The 15,542-nt window shown below is 45.2% G+C and overlaps 1 protein-coding gene across 2 annotated transcripts in view; it reads right to left on the bottom strand.

Annotated features, from left to right (window-relative positions):
* The window catches only part of XKR6 (XK related 6), a 217,553-nt gene that overhangs the window by 143,622 nt on the left and 58,389 nt on the right, over positions 1–15,542 (bottom strand). The window contains exons 2-3 of one of the 2 annotated variants that reach the window (XR_011048371.1): positions 5,122–5,236; positions 1,393–1,576 (exon numbers count right to left, since the gene is read on the bottom strand). The exons of the other annotated variant lie outside the window; for it this stretch is intronic. The gene's annotated coding sequence lies outside the window, so the exon portion shown is untranslated. Of the gene's footprint in view, positions 1–1,392; positions 1,577–5,121; positions 5,237–15,542 lie in introns of those variants that run through there. 2 annotated transcript variants of the gene reach the window in all.

The raw sequence follows: 15,542 nt of genomic DNA, 5'->3' as shown, positions 1-15,542 counted from the left end.
TAAGGTATTTGTAAGCATTGATGAGATCCCCCCTCAGTCTGCTCTTCTCCAAGCTGAACAGCCCCAGCTCCCTCAGCCTCTCCTCATAAGAGAGATGCTCCAGTCCTTTGCTCATCTTTGTAGCCCTTTGCTGGACTCTCTCCAGTAATTCCTTATCTTTCCTGAACTGGGGGGCCCAGAACATCACATCACATCTGATCTCAGTCCAGAAATCCCAGGATGCTTTTACTTTTACATACATATATATAATTTTTTTAAATTACTTTTACTTTTTTTCCCTAACCTGGCTCATACAATCCCTGAAACACAGCTCATGGGCAACTCATGTCACTGTCCTGGCAGAGGACTGCGGGTGCTCAGGCAGAGGATTTAGCGCTCTGCTGAAGAGGGACAGACCTGAGCACAGGAGGAAATTAAAAGCCAAGGGGTGAAATCCCAGCAATACCGAAGCCAGCAGCAAAGCTCCCTGCTGTGCTGCGTGGTGTTTGGGACCTCACCTGAGGCTCTGACCTGTGAGATCGCACCGTTCCAGCAGATGCTGCTTCAGCCTCGCCTGCTCAGCACAGGAGAGAGATTTCCCTCTTCCGTGTCGTTCACACCGTAGCAGAAATCTTGCTAGACCTCGGGCTAAGGCGAGCCCCAGCTGACTCAGCACTGCAGGTGAAGTAAATCCCCGACATCCCAGCTTCTGTGGAAGTTGGCTTCTTTGCTAAAAGAAGCTGCATTTGGTCCACGTGTGCATCGTGGTTTTCATCACACTTCTGATATCAGTTGAGTTTGAACCCCTCCTCGGCCAAAGCTTCCCCCTTCCCTCTACTGTTCTCTGTGGCAGCTCCTCCAGGTCTTTTTCTGCCCTGGACTGGTTTCATCTGCTCTGCACGCATACAGTGTTGTATGTGTTTATACACATAGATATAAATATCTCTATATATTATAGAAGTATCTATACATAGATATATTGAGGTGTTGGAGCGAGTCCAGAGGAGGGCAACCAAGCTGGTGAAGGGTCTGGAGGGTCTGACCTACGAGGAAGGGCTGAGGGAGCTGGGGGTGTTTAGTCTGGAGAAGGCTCAGAGGTGACCTTATTGCAGTCTACAACTACCTGAAGGGAGGCTGTAGTAGAGTGGGAGTTGGCCTCTTCTCCCGGGCAACTAGCAATAGGACAAGAGGACACAGCCTCAAGCTTCACCAGGGGAGGTTCAGGTTGGACATTAGGAAGCATTTCTTCTCAGAAAGGGTCATTAGCCGTTGGAAGGGGCTGCCCAGGGAGGTGGTGGAGTCACCAGCTCTGGAGGGGTTTAAGAAAAGACTGGACATGGCACTTAGTGCCCTGGTCTAGTTGACAGGGTGGTGTCAGGGCAATGGTTGGACTCGATGATCCCAGAGGGCTCTTCCAACCTGATTGATTCTGTGAGATACACCTCACCTGGATCTGCTGTGTGGACTTATAAGTACAGCACCTTAAAAAAAACAACCAAACAACAACAACAAAAAAAATCCACTCCTTCCCAACATTAAATGAAACACATTGATCCAAGCACTGGAACATCTCACCACTCATAAAAACCTTTCAGACCTAAAAAAAAAAAAGAAAAGAAAAGAATTAAATAAATAGTAATGCTCAAACATTAACTAATCCATTATCAATCAATGAAAGCTTAAGTGGTGAAATAAAAAATAAAATAATGCTTTAGACCTACAGGAATTGAACCACTTGACAAAAACCTGCTTCTAAGTACAACAGGGATTTTTTTCCACTTGGTGTACTTTCATGTTCCCATTTATTGGAGGAAAAAATTTAGCAGAACTGAAGGAATACAGTATTTTCTTGGTAAAATAAAACTAGGTGAATTCTTGGCATCCCAACAATACTTGTAGGCGTTTGGCTTTATATTTAGATGCACTATTTTTGAGTGGAATACAACCAAGGAGAGATGAGATTCAGACCTATCAGCAAGAAGCACAACTGTAAGGGACAGTCCCCTCTGGAAACTGAGCTTATTTGTACCCAGAAGTGACTTGTCTTTAGGGTTTGGTGGATGGTAGCTGGAGGAATCCACACCCCATCGTGTGTGGCATCCCATGGGTATGGACCTCCTCTTGCTACAGTATATAGCCTGCAACCAAGAAGACCTATGAAACACAGAGAGAGAAGCCACTGATAAAAGTCTTTCCAGTAATTTCAATGATGAGAGGATTTTATCCTAAAAAAAGGGTATTTTTTTTTCCTTCTCCCCCTCTGTAAGGCTATTACAACAGAGTGCTCTCCTGGGGTTTCTAGATGACTGGAAATGGCATCTTGAACCAGCAGCTGGTTTCAAGCATGCTCTACTCGTGGTCATTCAAGCTAATGGCAGCAATGCCACAGGGTACGACCGCGGCCTCGCAGGGCTCTCATCCCAAGCCATGGTGTGCTCCTGTCATCAGCACGTAAAGCTTTCCGTGTGGCTCCCCAACCCTGGCAAGCCAAAGATGTTTAAGGATGTCTGCAACCATGGCTTTTGTGGAGATGGCACCGTACAGAAGAAAACAATTAAATCCCTTGTTGCGACTGGCAAAGGTCTCCCTTGGCAGAGGCAGGATGCCAGCGGATGGCTTGGATTAAAGTAAATATTGACACACATCCCCCTTCTAGGACTACTGGCCACACGGCTCAGATCCAGGACAAGGTGGTGCATGGGAATCAGCACACCAACTTCCCTGCTGCGTGGCTAACACCACCCACTTTGGCAGCTCTCGGTGGGACATCGCAGCTTACGTACACAAGGAAAGAAATTTTAAAGGCACCCGAGGATGCTCAGAGATCAGCTCCTGCTGATGCGGTGGCAGAGTTCATCCCACCAAACATCAGCTGTCAGAGAATCACAGAATTGTTTTGGTTGGAAAAGACCTTTAAGATCACCAAGTCCAACCGTTAACCCAGCACTGCCAAGGCCACCACTAACCCATGTCCCTCAGCACCACATCTACATGGCTTTTAAATCCCCCCAGGGATGGGGACTCCACCACTGCCCTGGGCAGCCTGTGCCAGTGCTTGACAACCCTTTCGGTGAAGAAATTTTTCCTGATCTCCAATCTAAACCTCCCCTGGCACAACCTGAGGCCGTTTCCTCTCGTCCTATCGCTTGTTACCTGGGAGAAAAGACTGACCCCCACCTCGCTACAACCTCCTTTCACTTAGTTGTAGATAGGTGGGTAATCAGTCAAAGCTGGAGTCAACGGAGGGACAGGATCACAAGGAGAGGACACATTCTGGTCCCAGTACCATTGACTGAGAGGGAGCCAAGACAAGTAGCTCCGACTGGACACCCAACTTCTAGATAAACGAAGTCAGCTGGAAAAAAAAAATCCCAGCAGAGTAAAGTAACCACCTCGAAGCCTTTAAAAGAATATTGTAGAGGCAGGTGCAAATAGATTAGTAACTACACCTTATACTGGGACAGGAATGGGGATATTTAGTTTGGGATGAGACATCCTTCCATGCTGTATGTGCACTGGTAAAAGGACACTGCTAACTGATAAACCCAGAAGTACTCCAGAAGAAATAGTCTACTTAAGAGTTTACACTGTCATCTAAAAAATATCCTGCTGGATAAAAGGCACAAAGAAATTAAGTACAAAAAGGCTAGATCACATCAAATAACGATTGGCCATAAGCAGATACATTATAACACACTCATATCTTTGCTCTGTTAAATATTAATTTAAATGGACACATTTAAAGAGACATATAATATGGATAAGCACTTTTTGTTAGAAGAGAGCAACCCCTGTTAGTGAGTAAGAAAGGAACAACTACAGAGGAGAGTAGAACGAAGAATTTCATGCAAGGAGCAGTCCAAGAATGAGAAAAATATATGGTACAGTAACCTGATCCATACAGTTTTCTGGTATGGACAATAAAATTCTCATGTGCATATATTTACACGCATCCAGTGCGGCTCTTCTAAATTAATTCCACTTTACAGGACATTTTTTTTAGATTTAGAATTACAAGCTACCTGATATGATATATTGTTGTCATCCAGAATGGGAAGATTATTCAGTTTGAAAAGATTACTCTAGTGAGTACAGAGTAACACTATGCTAAAACACACACTCTGTCTGAAACGAGCACTTATTTAGCTGCAACTCAAACCTGAGCGGTGGCTGCACACGTCTATCACTGCACAATGTGAGGATAGTTCTTCCAAAAGCTTCACGCAGACACCCTAAATATATCTTGTGCCAAAACACAGCAAACGCTCTCTGTAATAAACCAATCTGTAAAGGATTTTCTTTTTTTTTTTTGCTTCCTTCTTAAGTTCCAGCTTCAAGGAGCACTTGGGTGTACTCTCAGCCGCGCACTCAACTATGAAGTGAAATATCAACCTAAGCACATGCCTACCTTGTTTGCTCCACTGCTGTTAATTTACAGACAAATTTGCTACATCTGCCAATTATCTGTCCGTACAAAACCTTATATCCTCCTCCATCACGTGGGTTTTTGCTTGGTAAAATGCTGCCTCACCTCCCCTCTGCTCCCAAAGCACTGGCTTTTGGGGGAGTCACAAGATACCCAGGACCAGCTGGAGCACCTCTACTATAAAGACAGGCTGAGAGAGTTGGGGCTGTTCAGCCTGGAGAAGAGAAGGCTCCAGGGAGACCTTCTAGCACCTTCCAGTACCTGTAGGGGCTACAGGAAAGCAGGAGAGAGGCTTTTTGCAAGGCCATGGAGTGACAGGACGAGGGGGAACGGTTTTAAACTGAAAGAGGGGAGATTTAGATGAGATATTAGGAAGAAATTCTTTGCTGTGAGGGTGGTCAGACCCTGGCCCAGGTTGCCCAGAGAAGCTGTGGCTGCCCCCTCCCTGGCAGTGTTCAAGGCCAGGTTGGATGGGGCTTGGAGCAACCTGGTCTAGTGGAAGGTGTCCCTGCCTGTGGCAGGGGGGTTGGAACTGGATGGTCTTTAAGGTCCCTTCCAACCCAAACCATTCTATGATTCTATGATTCTATGACTATATGCAAAAGCAAATCCCGCAGAAATGTAAAGAGAAGCTGTGTAAAGAAGCAGTAGTTGGGTCTGAAGACAAGGAAACAGGAGAATGACAGCACAACAGAAGCTTTGCTTTTTCTCATTACCATTTTCTTGGAAGTTTTTCAGCACGACGATCTCCTACAGCACCTTCTATGATGAAATCAGATGATGTCAAAATAACCCCAGTTCAGCCTTAACGCTTCTTGTCTTTTGCTTAAGCTAAAAATAAAGATACACATGGATGATTATGAAATGGCAGACACAAGAAACTGAAAATAATGCTTTGTTTCAGGATTCTGGATTACAATGAATTGTGAAAAAAAAATCAAGAGACAAAAATGCTTTATCTTAAATGATGGATATAATGTATATATATTATTATATATACACTGGAACAATAAATGGCTCATCTAAAACACATAATTGAAATAAAAAAATGTATTATGTTTCTGACATGATAGAAATGAATAGAAATCTGCTTAACAGGAACAGAAAACACTTGGGCCACGGTGTATTCCTGATTTAGGATAAAGGCGTTTTACCAGTTACACAGCTGCAATTACCATCACCTCGGTCCCAAACAACAGCGTCGGGGGAGATTATTAGTGGCTTATTTATCATATTGAATTACCTGTCGTGTGCGCGCACAGAAGTACCGGCTTAGGCATTCAAACGAATTGCCTCCAAGAAAAGCCACCCTTCTTTTTATTGTCCTCAATTTCACACCCAGGCCAACAACATGTAACGTAGGCACGTCAGCACGCAGCGGCACTTCGAGGAATCCACACTGACACGACAAGAACTAATCCTATTATTTCCTTAACGGCATCTGAATAGGCATTTTCCAAGTACTGCTTCTTTATTGTGAGTTTAACCCATGTGTTAATTCTCTTACTGAGATCTCAAGCTGCTTTCTCTAGAATCGGGGATTTAGGGGAATGAAATCCCTTCTATTCAATTTCGTACTTAAGAGACAAACCTTTCAAAATTAAACGGGAGCCTGCAGACCGTTTGCTTTAAAAACATCACTTCTCTTTCCAAGGCATCGGAAAATACTGCTAAAGCCCACTTTAGCACGTAGAAAATAAGTTTTTAGCACTTCTCAAGTTCAGACCTGACAGCAGTTTGGGCAGCTGCCTTTAAGTAAGAATCAGGACTGCAGAAATACATGACGGAAAAGATTTCCAGAACGATTTTAATGACAATTCGATGAGTGAACAACCAACTGGCGCTCCATTAGAGTCAATTATTTCCTATGACTACAATTCTTCTCCAAAAAACCACAATATTCGACAGCCGGCTAAACATGAGCCAGCAGTGTGCCCAGGTGGCCAAGAAGGCCAATGGCATCCTGGCCTCTATTAGGAATAGTGTAGCCAGCCGGTCTGGGGAAGTGATCGTCCCTCTGTACTCGGCACTGGTGAGGCTGCACCTTGAATCCTGTGTCCAGTTCTGAGCCCCGCACTTCAAGAGAGATGTTGAGGTGTTGGAGCGAGTCCAGAGGAGGGCGACCAAGCTGGTGAAGGGTCTGGAGGGTCTGACCTACGAGGAACGGCTGAGGGAGCTGGGGGTGTTTAGCCTGGAGAAGAGGAGGCTCAGAGGTGACCTTAGTGCAGTCTACAACTACCTGAAGGGAGGTTGTAGTGGAGTGGGAGTCGGCCTCTTCTCCCAGGCAATGAGAGATAGGACAAGAGGACATAGCCTCAAGCTTCGCCAGGGGAGGTTCAGGTTGGACATTAGGAAGCATTTCTTCTCAGCAAGGGTCATTAGCCATTGTAAAGGGCTGCCCAGGGAGGTGGTAGAGTCACCATCTCTGGAGGTGTTTAAGAAAAGACTGGACATGGCACTTAGTGCCATGGTCTAGTTGACTTGGTGGTGTCAGGGCAGTGGTTGGACTCGATGATCCCAGAGGTCTCTTCCAACCTGGTTGATTCTGTGATTCTGTGCTATTCAAAGGTGACCTAGTGGGAAAAGACTTGGGCAAAACAGACTCCTACCAGTCACTTCCCTTGGCTGAAGGAATTTTTGAGCACACCGTGCTCAGAGGAGTTTTCCTTTCTGTAATCAAATATTAAAACATGAAGCAAAATGAAAACAAACATCTTACTCTACACACACAAACACACTTTCTGTGCTTCAGAGCAAAGCCGCAATAGCAGATTTGCTGTGGGTACGCAGGAACTTATAGGTAGCATATTAAATATTGATTAAAAATAAATCCATATAATTAGGCTTAAATTTTAATACCCATGTACATTTCTCTATAATTCATCATGAACGGAATGTTATAAGGTTCCACGAGAGGCTCCGGGTTTAATTTTAATTATGCATTTATTACATAATTCACAAAATTCAGTAATGTGCAATGAGTCTCCCAGCCATTCAAGTGAGTAACGAGATTTATCAGCCCAGTTTGTCACACAACAAACAGGATTCAGAGCGGTTATAAAGGCGGGTGATGAAAGATACATGGAGGGAGGGAAGAACCAGCAGCAGCTTTATTTCCATGTAATAATGCTAATAATATGCAAATAATTCCCCATCTTAATGAATACTTCAGATGAGCGTCCCGTTCAAAACGGAGATCGCCCGCTGAAAGCTCGCAGTGGAGGAGGAAACACGGCAGCTGAGCTGCTGTGAGTCTTCAAAGTGTTTTTGAAGCCACGAGGTTACGACTGCTGAGCATCCGTCCATCCCCACCTGCCTGAAATGCTGCTGTCACGTAGCAGAAGGTATCTAAGGTCTTCACTCTCCTTACGTCCTGTTTTTAAAGAGTGACAATCACATCAAAGCCACCTGAAAAAATGTGTGTAATTTTCAAAATATGCAGGGATCCACACATACCTCTAGGGATCTAAACCTGGCCTCTGGAGCACAGCTCTCAGGGCGCATACGAGAGCATCTTCAATGCCCAAACCTCCATCGGACTGGGACTTGCTCTCCTAAATACTTCTGGTGACTTTTCAAAATTGCATTTGGAAGTTTCTCCCAAATCTCTGCAATTATTACAAGAGTGAGCCTTGCTGTCCGTCAACAAACATTTTAATTCACTTCTTTTTCCCTCCCCCAAGCTTTTGCAAACCTCCCCCCTTTCAGCAGGTATCACCTCCTCTGGGAGAATGGGTACATGCTCAGAAGCAGGTGATACCAGCTATTATAACACCCTTGAGCCACCATGGTTTTGCCTTCCCGAATTATTTTATCCTCAAACATCTCCTGGGAACTCAAATATTTAAGATTTGCCACTTGCTCACAAAGCAAAGCCACCCCCTGACTGCAGCATCCCTTCCCACGTTCTCACTCGAAACCCACTTTTTTCATTCCTGCTTAGGCATCTGTTTCATTCAGCTTCCCACATCCACACGTCCCTTCTCCAGTTTCCAGTTTCTCTCCCCTTTCAAAAAACCCTTAGGAGAAGCACAGACCTTCGGGGTGTCTCCCCCCTCTGCTCTCTAACACCCAATTCAAGGCTCAGGCCCAATGTCAAGTATGACAGACACTCATGGACAATACAACCTCGTGTTCTCCTTACAGCTGAGACCCTTCCTGCTCATCTTCAATTGTCCTTCAAGGGGACATGGTCTAGTTGACATCGTGGTGTCAAGGCAATGGTTGGACTCGATGATCCCAGAGGTCTCTTCCAACCTGATTGATTCTGTGATTCTGTGACACCTTCCCCCTTGCCTTCAGTCTCCAAGTCTATCCATGAAGTGGTCCAAATTTACTTGCCTTCTTAATACACCAAACATGCAAACTGCTGTCACTGTAAAGTTCTGAGTTTATCAGAAACACTGACCCTCAGGATCATGCTGCTTCTCATACCTCCACAATTTCAAAGGCACTTCAGAAATAGAAAACCACTACTGCTCTGCTCCAGCTGGATGGTGGCCTCTTCACCCACCACTGAGACGAGAGGTCAGCTTGAATCCTTGAGCAAGAGGCTTTTGCTCCCACCTCTTCCAGAAATTTTCTTATAATTGGAATTGACAACATTACAAAAATGCCTTAATCACAGGATTTAAAAATATATAAAGATATACGGGGAAGTGTACTTTTTACTTCTTGATTTTCAGCATTTCAGACTCATACTCTCCAGATGAATTTTTGCAACTAGAGTCAGGAGTGCACATATACATTTCATAAGCACAAACTGAGGGTTTTTTTCTCAGGTGATCACCACGTATCAGCAGCTGAAGCTCTAAAAGGAAGAACAAATGCTCTCCCAAGTCATAACATTCACAGTTAGTAGCTCTACCTTCCTGTACGGCTGCTGAATCAGCAATCCCACCCTCCACAACAGTCACCTGCACTGTTTTCTTTCGCCTTGTTCAATGAAGGACACGATGAGCAGAGATGATTTCTAAGGTTGCTACATGGGTATCCCCTTTTGAAAATCCAGATATATATAATCATAGAGTCACAGAATGGTTTGGGTTGGAAGGGACCTTAAAGATCATCTAGTTCCAACCCCCCTGCCACAGGCAGGGACACCTTCCACCAGACCAGGTTGCTCCAAGGCCCATCCAACCTGGCCTTGAACACTGCCAGGGAGGGGGCAGCCACAGCTTCTCTGGGCAGCCTGGGCCAGTGTCTCACCACCCTCACAGCAAATAATTTCTTCCTAATATCTCATCTAAATCTCCCCTCTTTCAGTTTAAAACCGTTCCCCCTCGTCCTGTCACTACTTGCCCTTGTAAAAAGTCCCTCTCCCGCTTTCCTGTAGCCCCTTCAGGCACTGGAAGGTGCTAGAAGGTCTCCCTGGAGCCTTCTCTTCTCCAGGTTGAACAGCCCCAACTCTCTCAGCCTGTCTCCATAGCTATTTTTATGCACGTATACATTTATACGTTACTTTTAAATATTTATATATGTATATATTTACACATATTTTATACATATCTATGTATTTACCTACATATCTATCCCATTTTATGTTTATCCATGTCAAGATTAGTCCGACAATGCAGCTCCAGTTTTAAGTGCACAACATCAACTTTGTTTTTCCCCTAATAGTTGCATTTGCCACACTTCTGCTCGGAGGCAGCCGCACAGTAGAAGAACAAGCTGGCACGTGTAAGCTTTGGTTGTCACACAAGTTGTTTTAACCTTCTCAGTTGCTTTCTTATGGACAGGTAACTTATCTGACCGTATCGTACGTATGTTACAAGCTTCACCAGGGGAGGTTCAGGTTGGACATTAGGAAGAATTTCTTCTCAGCAAGGGTCATTAGCCATTGGAAGGGGCTGCCCAGGGAGGTGGTGGAGTCACCATCTCTGGAGATGTTTAAGAAAAGACTGGCCATGGCACTTAGTGCCATGGTCTAGTTGACATGGTGGTGTCAGGGCAACGGTTGGACTCGATGATCCCAGAGGTCTCTTCCAACCTGATTGATTCTGTGATTCTGTGACACAGCAGAAGGAATTTTAAATATAATTTGTGTTTGTAGAGGTTTTATAGAGATAGAGGGAAGAGACACTGAGCTCCCATGGAAGATATAGGCTTAAAATCAGTCTGAGCCCACCAAAGAGCATGATGATGCTGAATGGAGGTGGTGGATCCTCCTCCTCCCTCATCCTTGGGGTAAGACTGCAGTGTGAACCTCTCCTTTCCTGGTCACTGAAGAATCTGCACAAGAAGCCCTATAAATGACAGAAAAACCTTCCACAGGCCTGCAATACCCTCCTGGGGTCCAGAGCAGCCGACCATGAGACACAAGCCCCCGGGGATGCCAGGCTTCGTTAGGTCTGGCAATCACAGCGCTGCTCATGAGACATCCAAACTGGAAGACAGCAAAACAAGCCTTTACCAACCTCTCTCCTCTGAAATCCTCAGCTCCAATGCTACCATAGGACTTCACTATGAAATCGCTGGCCCTTCAAATATTTTGCTTATTTTGACCTCAAACACAGAGGGTAATTTGCTGCTTTCACAGAGGGACCAGCAGAGACGGGATTTTTTCACCATCTGATCCAGCATCAGCAGAGCTCCCCACTCGCTGAATGCACAGCACACTTTCTGAACTAAAAAAGAAACTCACTCCTCATCTTTCACTTAAAGGATGCCTTTAGACACCAGATGATAGTGTCCTGTTCCCACATACTTACTGCAAAATATCAAAGTTGCTGCAGGAAAGAAGAAATCCTGAGCCAGGAAAAGACACAGAGACTTTATTGCACCCACTGAAATGCATCATTTCCAAAATAAAGAGTGTAAATTTAACTGCCCTCATAACCCTGACAGCAACCAGTCTATTGGTCAGCAGAACTACTCAGGAAAGACACCGAGTCTGAAATAAGTCAAATTACGCTTCACCGTTCCTCTTCCATGTACGTCATGGGCAACGCAAGGGTGAAGAAGAGGTGGCAGCTTCAGCTGCCTCTGAAACAGTCTGATCTAGGAGAAAACAGAGCACTGCTAACTAGGGCATCATGAAATTCTTCAGACTCCCAGTGATATCACAGATTCCCGATAACCCACGAAGCCCTTGATTCTTCCCCAAAACACCTTTGAGTAGATCCAAGCACGCAAACGAAAACAAGCAGGAACAAGTCTTGCAGCAGGACTTGAAGGGACTGTTTCAATCTGCTCTTTGCTTACAGAACCCAAACAAAATAGAGGAAGATGGACAAATAAGCAACCAGAGCAGCACGTCTAAGCTACCAGGTGAAGGAACATCATTTAATAACGCAGTTTTGTGGGCAGCACCAGAGCTGGAAACCTTTAGTCTGGCCTCTATAATCACCACTTGAAGCACTCTGTTGACACAACAGAACATGGCTCAATTTCAAGCACCGTTGAGGCTGAGTAATTTCAAACATCTTTTAATGTTTGTAGATAGTCCAGAGGGAAGTTGGATGAAAAGATCTCCAAGGCAGCCACGTGAAAATAGATACAAAACCCTTCAAATCATCACAGTGCCGGGCAGGAGGGAGGAACGGAGACTGAGGAAGGAAAGGGGGAAAGGTGAAGATCCAGCCTTCCAGCCAAACTGCTTAAAGCATTTATTTATGTCCAGTGCCTCCATTACAAGTTTATAGTATGCCTTGGGGAGCAGTAACAGATTGGTACTTCAGAATTAAGATTTTAAGCATAATCTGTACCCTTCTTTCTTCTCACAGTATGAATACTCCCATTAGAGGGAGGTCATTCTCCTGTTTTCTTCTGGGTAGCAAAGAAGTTGCATGAGAAATCAGCAAAGATATTAAAACAGCTGGACTTAACCAGAATATTACAGACTAAGGCACTGGTGCTTTTAATGAAAATCTGGGAAAGACAACTGATAAACCTGGGTTAGAAACAAAGCATGTCAGGAAAACCAGGCAGATTCATCTACAGAGCTTCCCCTAAACTTGTGAGGTCAACAGAGAGTCCTTTGAAAGTCTTAATTAGATTTATAAAGGACAAAATTAGCTGCTTGGTGTTAGTATTACAGCATCTTCTGGAGGGTGATCCAGCAACAGGACTACCTTGTGCCGAGTGGTGGTCAAGTGTGTTAGAAAGACATTTGGGGAAACCGAGGCATGGGAATGTAAAGGACCTCCAGCATATCAGCATCTTCTAAATCAAGTCCATGTAAATATTAATGACCCAATGACCACACCACTGCTGTCATGTATGGAGATGGCTCTGTTTTTATGGTGGGAAAGGAAAAGGCACCAGGACTGTCAGATTTGCTCTAGAGACAGAGATGGGGACAACTGTAGAGCTTCAATCTCAGCCTTTGGATGGCTGGTCTGCAGATCCATCTGCTTGGGACATCTCTCGCTGCATCTACCACTTCTGAGTGTCTCTGGCAGCATCACTTTTAGAGCTTCAAAGGAAAGCAAAGTTAAATTCTTCCTACTCGTTTGCAGCAACACAATCACTGTGCTTTCATCACGAGATGATTCATCCCCTTGTATAGATCCACACGGCCACTGCAGACAGGATCAGGACAGCTTACTTTTTCCCTAAGTTAAAAGCACTCTTCCAGCACCCTACGGCACTAAGTTTTATGGGTATTCAATGGGTGAAGAATGAAAAAGGGTGGGAATGACAGCAAAGGCCCCCTCCCATATCCCCTTAGAGAGAAGAGAGAGCCTCAGAGGCAGCTGCATCTAACGAGCACCAGCAGCTGCGGAAGATACTCCTGAGCCTGTGTTGATGTTCAGGTTGGACATTAGGAAGAATTTCTTCTCAGAAAGGGTCATTAGCCATTGGAAGGGGCTGCCCAGGGAGGTGGTGGAGTCACCATCTCTGGAGGGGTTTAAGAAAAGACTGGACATGGCACTTAGTGCCATGGTCTTAGCTGACAGGGTGGTGTCAGGGCAATGGTTGGACTCAATGATCCCAGAGGTCTCTTTCAACCTGATTGATTCTGTGATTCTGTGATACCTAAATAGCTGACCCCGAAACCGTTTCCTAAAGGAAGATTTTCCTCTATGCAGCCAGACAGAGCACAAGCTACTCCACCAAGCCCCTATTAATTTGCCATTTGCTCACACCCAGCAGAGGTAAGGAGTAAATCAGCACCTCCGCAGTCTTGTGACAGACGCCGTAGATTTCCTAGACAGACAAGACTGTAAGTGCTGCCCTGCTGGGACACTGCACGCCACGCCAATGGCACGTTAAGAGGATCGTGATCCCAGCATTAGCTGTGTGAGCGCTACCAATAAATAGCTATTTTTCAAGCTTGATTTCTCCAAGTTCCCATCATTTCCCATTTTGATGTGGATTCTTACTGCGAGCAAACTCATCACTGCCCAGCTCACTTTGTCCATCCAGCCCAGACACCACGTTTGCTCACACGAGACGGCGATATATGGAGTTTTCTTTCAAAAAATGAGGAGTGTCAGCATTTTTGTATCACTCTTCTGGAGCAAAGGTGATCTGTTGGTGCCTGAGGTGAAGAGATGCTACCACACAGCACAACCACCCCATGCAACAGCTGCTCTGACAGCTGGGACAGCACCCTCCAAGCACACAAAATTTCCTCCTGTGTTACTGCTTAAGCCTCTTCTTGGAAAAAAAAAGGCAGTTTGTCTTTAAATCAAGACAGTAGAATTCATCTCCTTTGCCCCACAGAGGACTGAAGATGCCAACAAAACACTTTATCACATGCTCAAGTAGCCCCGGCCGTTGGCATGCTTAAAATCAAGATGCGCTTGATAGTTTTGCTGAGCCCACGCAGGACCCAGGCTGTCTAGGGCTGTGATGGAGTGACCATCCCTGGAGGGATTTAGAAGACGAGTAGATGTGGTGCTGAGGGACATGGGTTAGTGGTGGGTTTGGCAGGTTAACGGTTGGACTCGATGATCTTAAAGGTCCTTTCCAACCAAAGCAACTCTATGACTCTGTGACCCAAGTGAAGTCCCATCCTTCACCCCAGGCATGGTGTTGGTGGATACTTAACTCGCCCCTTCCAAAAGTAGGAGCAAATTTCACGAGAACTCCACTTCATCAGGCCATGGTGAAGTCACAATCAGTCTGGCAGGTGGAAAAGCCGTTTTTAAATGCGTTGGGAGGGTCAACATCACTGGGAGAGCAGAAGAGGATCCGTTATACATTCAGGCAGTGGCAGGTTCTGCGGCAGCTCTCTATTGCCTGAATGTAAAGCAGCCTCAACTGAATCTCACTAATTCCTTCAAAGGCTCTCGTACACTCATCTCCACAGATTACACGGTAAATACGCTTTAAGAAAGCACTCTCTAACCCCAACAGGGCTATTCAAAAAATAAGGCTTAACCAGTTGACCTCTGATTATCTTCAACATTTCACCCATCTGCCTCCAATACACAAATTTCAGCCTCAAACACTTCCTTAAGGGTGTTGCAACTCGATGTTAGTAAAGCTATTGACAATGCCTTAAATGAACTGATAGCATGAAAGCATCCAACTACCCTAAGGAATCACAGAATCAATCAGGTTGGAAGAGCCCTCTGGGATCATCGAGTCCAACCATTGCCCTGACACCACCATGTCCACTAGACCATGGCACTAAGTGCCATGTCCAGTCTTTTCTTAAACACATCCAGAGATGGTGACTCCACCACCTCCCTGGGCAGCCCCTTCCAATGGCTAATAACCCTTTCTGAGAAGAAATGCTTCCTAATGTCCAACCTGAACCTCCCCTGGTGAAAAGCTCAGCAAGGGCCATGAACGCTAGACCCCTCCTGAATGTCACCGTGTCCCACGTATGTGACATTTAAGCAGTATTTCTGCTCTCGAATGCCACAGCCCCAGCTGATAAATCAGCACCACCCCATCAGGGTCTGGCCCACTGTGTGCAAGTCTAACACTCACACAGGATTAGCCCAAATGAAATGACATGAACCCAAATCCTTAAATGTTAATTAACTCCCACACGATGACTTTAATAAGAAACCTTTCCAGTAACTCTCCATTTTGTAGTGACACTGTTTACAAAATTTGGGAGCTGTGAATAAAACCGGAATCGCTCAACAGCAGCTTTCATTAAATACAGCAGCCTGCAAAATAAATGAAATTTGACACAAACTAAAAATTAGTGAATCGTTTCCCTGATGGCTCC

This window comes from Nyctibius grandis, chromosome 1 (genome assembly GCF_013368605.1).
Source record: "Nyctibius grandis isolate bNycGra1 chromosome 1, bNycGra1.pri, whole genome shotgun sequence".
In the NCBI taxonomy this organism is placed as follows: Eukaryota; Metazoa; Chordata; class Aves; order Nyctibiiformes; family Nyctibiidae; genus Nyctibius; species Nyctibius grandis.
This window is presented reverse-complemented; position numbering and strand designations above follow the sequence as displayed.